The sequence below is a fragment of the Anopheles coustani genome, assembly GCF_943734705.1.
Source record: "Anopheles coustani chromosome X unlocalized genomic scaffold, idAnoCousDA_361_x.2 X_unloc_12, whole genome shotgun sequence".
Taxonomy (NCBI): domain Eukaryota; kingdom Metazoa; phylum Arthropoda; class Insecta; order Diptera; family Culicidae; genus Anopheles; species Anopheles coustani.
The window spans coordinates 418,408-425,000 of NW_026525071.1; the positions used below are offsets into that span (position 1 = coordinate 418,408).

General features: G+C 48.8%; 1 non-coding gene across 1 annotated transcript in view; it reads left to right on the forward strand.

Annotated features, from left to right (window-relative positions):
• The first annotated feature begins 6,500 nt into the window (after positions 1-6,500).
• The window catches only part of LOC131269991 (5.8S ribosomal RNA), a 155-nt gene continuing 62 nt past the window's right edge, over positions 6,501-6,593 (forward strand). Inside the window, exon 1 of the ribosomal RNA XR_009179143.1 lies at positions 6,501-6,593. This exon is cut by the window's right edge and continues 62 nt beyond it. This is a non-coding gene — a ribosomal RNA (5.8S ribosomal RNA).

A 6,593-nucleotide genomic window follows, 5' to 3' on the forward strand; every position in this document is an offset into this window, starting at 1 on the left:
GATTTTGTGGAACCGATGTGCCCGGCACACACTAAGTTTTGTTGCAAGTTAATAGTGTGCCATGTCCGGGGGGGTTGTGATTAAACTCTGGTGAATTGCGTACTGTGGTGATTGGGGTATGAAAGCCCCGCAGTTGCAATGATCGGACGCGCCTAGCGTGTCCTTTAGTTGATGGTAGGGAAATGAAGGCCCTTGTCAGCTCACCTAAGTATTCATGGAAGTTTGGCATAAGGTCGCTGTGGTAGGGGTATGAAGGCCCCGTCAGCGCATGCACAATCGGGCGCACGAGCGCTTAGCGGAGTCGAATGCCGCTCAAGTGCCTGTCCGGTGCATCGGGTGTGTGTGTGATACGAGGGCAATGAGGTTCGCACGGGGGCTCGCCTCCCGTGTGCTACCGGACTTGACAACATATAGAACGTGGTGTTTGCTCCTCCGGGTGCAATGGGACAATGAACATTCGAACGCAAAGTCGGAATTCTGGTTGATCCTACCAGTAATATACGCTCGTCTCAAAGGTTAAGCCATGCATGTCTAAGTACAAACAGATTTAATGTGAAACCGCATAAGGCTCAGTATAACAGCTATAATTTACGAGATCATCAACCTAGTTACTTGGATAACTGTGGAAAATCTAGAGCTAATACATGCAACATGCCAGGACCCTCGCGGGAACTGGTGCACTTATTAGTCAAACCAATCGCGGGTTCTCCGTGTCATTGAGTTGAAGTCTGGATAATGATGCTGATCGTATGGTCTCGCACCGACGACAGATCTCGCAAATATCTGCCCTATCAACTATGGATGGTAGTATAGAGGACTACCATGGTTGCAACGGGTAACGGGGAATCAGGGTTCGATTCCGGAGAGGGAGCCTGAGAAATGGCTACCACATCCAAGGAAGGCAGCAGGCGCGTAAATTACCCAATCCCGGGACGGGGAGGTAGTGACGAGAAATAACAATATGAAACTCTTTAATGATGTTTCATAATTGGAATGAGTAGAGCATAAATCCTTCTACGAGGATCAAGTGGAGGGCAAGTCTGGTGCCAGCAGCCGCGGTAATTCCAGCTCCACTAGCGTATATTAAAATTGTTGCGGTTAAAACGTTCGAAGTTGATACTTGTCCAACACAGTCCGGCTCCGCCGACCCGGTCAACCCGTGGTCGGTGGGCCAAGTCGGAATCTGGTTGCGACTCAATGGTGTGGTAGGGCACCAAGTCTGTGTCATGGTGTGCCCTTCAACGGGTGCAAGTGTAACATAGAGCTCGACCGCTCACGTTTACCTTGAACAAATTAGAGTGCTTAAAGCAGGGTGCCCAAACGCCCTAGAATAATCTTGCATGGAATAATGGAATACGACCTTGGTCTAATCTTTCATTGGTTTGTACTCAGACCGGAGGTAATGATTAACAGAAGTAGTTGGGGACACTAGTATTACGGCGCGAGAGGTGAAATTCGTAGACCGTCGTAAGACTAACTAAAGCGAAGGCATTTGTCAAGGATGCTTTCTTTAATCAAGAACGAAAGTTAGAGGATCGAAGGCGATTAGATACCGCCCTAGTTCTAACCGTAAACGATGCCAACTAGCAATTGGGAGACGCTACAACCAGGTGCTCTCAGTAGCTTCCGGGAAACCAAAGTCAGGTTCCGGGGGAAGTATGGTTGCAAAGTTGAAACTTAAAGGAATTGACGGAAGGGCACCACAATGAAATGGAGCTTGCGGTTCAATTTGACTCAACACGGGAAAACTTACCAGGTCCGAACTTATGGAGGTGAGACAGATTAATAGCTCTTTCTCAAATTTAAGGGTAGTGGTGCATGGCCGTTCTTAGTTCGTGGATTGATTTGTCTGGTTAATTCCGATAACGAACGTGACTCACATATGCTAACTAGAACGCAGTCAGCGTTAATGCGTCGATGCCGATTGGAACGGGTTAGGACCTTTCGGTGGAGTATGACCTGACACCTTCGCTGTTCGTGTGCGCAAGTGCACTTACGGTACGCTGCTTAGCAGGACAATTTGTGTTTAGCAAAATGAGATCGAGCGATAACAGGTCCGTGATGCCCTTAGATGTTCTGGGCTACACGCGTGCTACAATGTGGGTAGCAGCGTGTCTCCTATTCCGAGAGGAACGGGAAATCACTCAAATACTCACTTAGTAGGGATTATGGATTGCAATGGTCCATATGAACTCGGAACTTCTAGTAAGTGCTGGTCATCAGCCAGCGTTGAATACGTCCCTGCCCTTTGTACACACCGCCCGTCGCTACTACCGATGGATTATTTAGTGAGGTCTTTGGAGATGATCGTTCGCTGGATCCTCGTGAACCGCGTCTGCTTTATCGAAGTTGACCGAACTTGATGATTTAGAGGAAGTAAAAGTCGTAACAAGGTTTCCGTAGGTGAACCTGCGGAAGGATCATTAGTGGCCAAGTGATCCTTCCAGAAGTCCGAACCTGCGGGTTGAGACTTCGGCACAAGTTGCCATATGATAGTTGACGAAACACGTTAGAAGTCCGAACCTGCGGGTTGAGACTTCGGCACAAGTTGCCATATGATAGTTGACGAAACACGTTAGAAGTCCGAACCTGCGGGTTGAGACTTCGGCACAAGTTGCCATATGAAAGTTGACGAAACACTATGAAGTCCGAACCTGCGGGTTGAGACTTAGGCACAAGTTGCCATATGAAAGTTGACGAAACACTAACAAGTCCGAACCTGCGGGTTGAGACTTAGGCACACGTTGCCTTATACATGACTTCGAACAAATACACAAGTCCGAACCTGCGGGTTGAGACTTAGGCACAAGTTGCCTTATACATACATTGGCCAAATAAACAGAAGTCCGAACCTGAGGGTTGAGACTTAGGCACAAGTTGCCATATTATATTCGATCAAACACTAAGTAGTCCGAACCTGCGGGTTGAGACTCAAGACCGTCACAAGATGTCACTATACAAGTCCGAACCTAAGGGTTGAGACTTAATGCGATCTAGATACCAAGTTGACATCCAATACCTGTTGAGCAAAACCAAAGATTCCCTGTTCTCGAATGATTACACTATATAACAGGGAATCATGAAGAAATCAAGCAAGCGTGAAACAAAGTCATCACTTGGGCATGCTCGATAGCCAACCACATGACCTTAACCTAAGAGAGCATGCAAACCACATGATACCTATAAACGATTAACCCGCCCTAGTTCAATCGTTCACCAAGTGATGACTTCAGTATGGCTAAGAGAAAAACTTTTAAATGGGAAAAACTCAAAGTCCGAACCTCCGGGTTGAGACTTCCGCGTCGGAGGTGGGCGCACCTCCTATCCGAAAGATGGTGAATCAGGGGTGTTCGATCAGCAATGGTCGAATGCCCCGTCGTAGTCTAACTATGACAATCAAAGTCAAGACCTCCGGGTTGAGACTTTCCGCGTCCGGAGGTACGCGTACCGCCTACCCGAAAGATGGTGTGCTTCTGGGGTATTCGATGAGTCGGATACCCCGTCGTAGTCCAACTATGACAATACAAAGTCAAGACCTCCGGGTTGAGACTTTCCGCGTCCGGAGGTACGCGTACCGCCTACCCGAAAGATGGTGAGCTTCTGGGGTATTCGATGAGTCGGATACCCCGTCGTAGTCCAACTATGACAGTCAAAGTCAAGACCTCCGGGTTGAGACTTCCGCGTCGGAGGTGCGCGCACCGCCTACCCGAAAGATGATGAATCAGGGGTGTTCGGTCAGCAATGGTCGGATGCCCCGTCGTAGTCCAACTATGACAACCAAAGTCAAGACCTCCGGGTTGAGACCTTCCGCGTCCGGAGGTACGCGTACCGCCTACCCGAAAGATGGTGTGCTTCTGGGGTATTCGATGAGTCGGATACCCCGTCGTAGTCCAACTATGACAATACAAAGTCAAGACCTCCGGGTTGAGACTTCCGCGTCGGAGGTGCGCGCACCGCCTACCCGAAAGATGGTGAGTCAGGGGTGTTCGGTCAGCAATGGTCGGATGCCCCGTCGTAGTCCAACTATGACAACCAAAGTCAAGACCTCCGGGTTGAGACTTTCCGCGAGTACAAGCATAAAGGAACACGGACCAAGCCGTACCGAGAGAATCGGTACTAGAGCCCTCGTGGTTCTACATTGAGAGAGCCCTCGTGGTTCTCATTAGGGGCTTTATGCAAGAAGTACTCAATACTGTGGTGTGAAGTATAAAGTATAGAGTCCTCCACTGGTCCACGCTGCTCCGGCGGTCCTGGGTAAGATAGTTCATTCTAGCTTGCCCTATGTGGAAGAGGACTCAATACCCTACCTGTTGAGCTTGAAACAAAGTCATCACTTGGGCATGCTCATATTGCCATACACAATTACATTATATTCGAATGAGCATGCAAGCGACCCTATATAGACCGAACCAAAACGATTGATACCGCCGTAGTTCACCCCCACCAAGTGATGACTTCAGTATGGCTAGTGTGTGAAGTATAAAGTATAGTCCTCATCTGGTCCACGCTGCTTTGCAGTCCTGGGTAAGATAGTTAATTCTAGCTTGCCCTATGTGGAAGAGGACATAATACTTAATACTTTGAGTACAAGCATAAAGGAACACGGACCAAGCCGTACCGAGAGAATCGGTACTAGAGCCCTCGTGGTTCTACATTGAGAGAGCCCTCGTGGTTCTCATTAGGGGCTTTATGCAAGACGTACTCAATACTGTGGTGTGAAGTATAAAGTATAGAGTCCTCCACTGGTCCACGCTGCTCCGGCGGTCCTGGGTAAGATAGTTCATTCTAGCTTGCCCTATGTGGAAGAGGACTCAATACCCTACCTGTTGAGCTTGAAACAAAGTCATCACTTGGGCATGCTCATATTGCCATACAATATTCCATTGTCTACTAATGAGCATGCAGCTATATGATTATAACCTGTAAACGATTACCCCGCCGTAGTTCAACGCTTCAACCAAGTGATGACTTCAGTATGGCTAGTGTGTGAAGTATAAAGTATAGAGTCCTCCCCTGGTCCACACTGCTTCGGCGGTCCTGGGTAAGATAGTTAGTTCTAGCTTGCCCTATGTGGAAGAGGACACCATACTTAATACTGTGGTGTTATGAACAAAGTATAGTCCTCCACTGGTCCACGCTGCTTCGGCGGTCCTGGGTAAGATAGTTCATTCTAGCTTGCCCTATGTGGAAGAGGGCATACAAGACAAAGTATAGTTCTCCCCTGGTCCACGCTGCTTCGGCGGTCCTGAGTAAGATAGTTAATTCTAGCTTGCCCTATGTGGAAGAGAGCATACATGAACCAAGAACGAAGGTTATGATCGAGGAATGATTCGACAACTAACCGATGGTATGAAATGTGAAGAATTCAAGCAAGCACACAATCAAGTCATCACTTGGGCATGCTCGATAGCCAACCCTATGACATTAACCTAGTAGAGCATGCAACGTATAATATCCCAATGCAAAGTAAACGATAGACTCGCCCTAGTTCAGCGCTTCAACCAAGTGATGACTTCAGAATGGCTAAATCAAATCGGTTCAAAACATACCATCGGTACCCTATTGAAACACACAAGTCGATATCAAACCTCATGATTGTGTAGTCCTCCACTGGTCCACGCCGCTTCGGCCGTCCTGGGTAAAATGGAACATTCCAGCTTGCTCTATGTGGAAGAGGGCACATTACTCAATACTGTGGTGTGAAGTATAAAGTTCAGTTCTCCCCTGGTCCACGCTGCTTCGGCGGTCCTGGGTAAGATAGTTAATTCTAGCTTGCCCTATGTGGAAGAGGACACTTGATACTTCGTCTCTAAGCGGCGGCTTGACTCCTCCCTACGGGGAACGGGTTTACGCGCACAGCGGCGGCTTACGCACTATGGCAGTCATGGATGCCTTACGTTTCTATGAAAAGTGTGTTCCTCCCCTGGTCCACGCTGCTTCGGCAGTCCTGGGTAAGATAGTTAGTTCTAGCTTGCCCTATGTGGAAGAGGACACGTAGACTTACTGTGGTGTGAAGTATAAGGTTCAGTTCTCCCCTGGTCCACGCCGCTTCGGCCGTCCTGGGTAAAATGGATTCATCCAGCTTGCCCTATGTGGAATGAGGACACTTTATGCTTCGTCTCTAAGCGGCGGCTTGCTCCTCCCTACGGGGAACGGGTATACGCGCACAGCGGCGGCTTACGTTATGGCAGTCATGGATGCCTTACGTTTCCATGAAAAGTGTGTTCCTCCCCTGGTCCACGCTGCTTCGGCAGTCCTGGGTAAGATAGTTAGTTCTAGCTTGCCCTATGTGGAAGAGGACACGTAGACTTACTGTGGTGTGAAGTATAAGGTTCAGTTCTCCCCTGGTCCACGCCGCTTCGGCCGTCCTGGGTAAAATGGATTAATCCAGCTTGCCCTATGTGGAATGAGGACACTTTATGCTTCGTCTCTAAGCGGCGGCTTGCTCCTCCCTACGGGGAACGGGTATACGCGCACAGCGGCGGCTTACGCAAGTTAGTCACCCTCGGCAGTGGATCACTCGGCTCATGGATCGATGAAGACCGCAGCTAACTGCGCGTCATAATGTGAACTGCAGGACACATGAACATTGA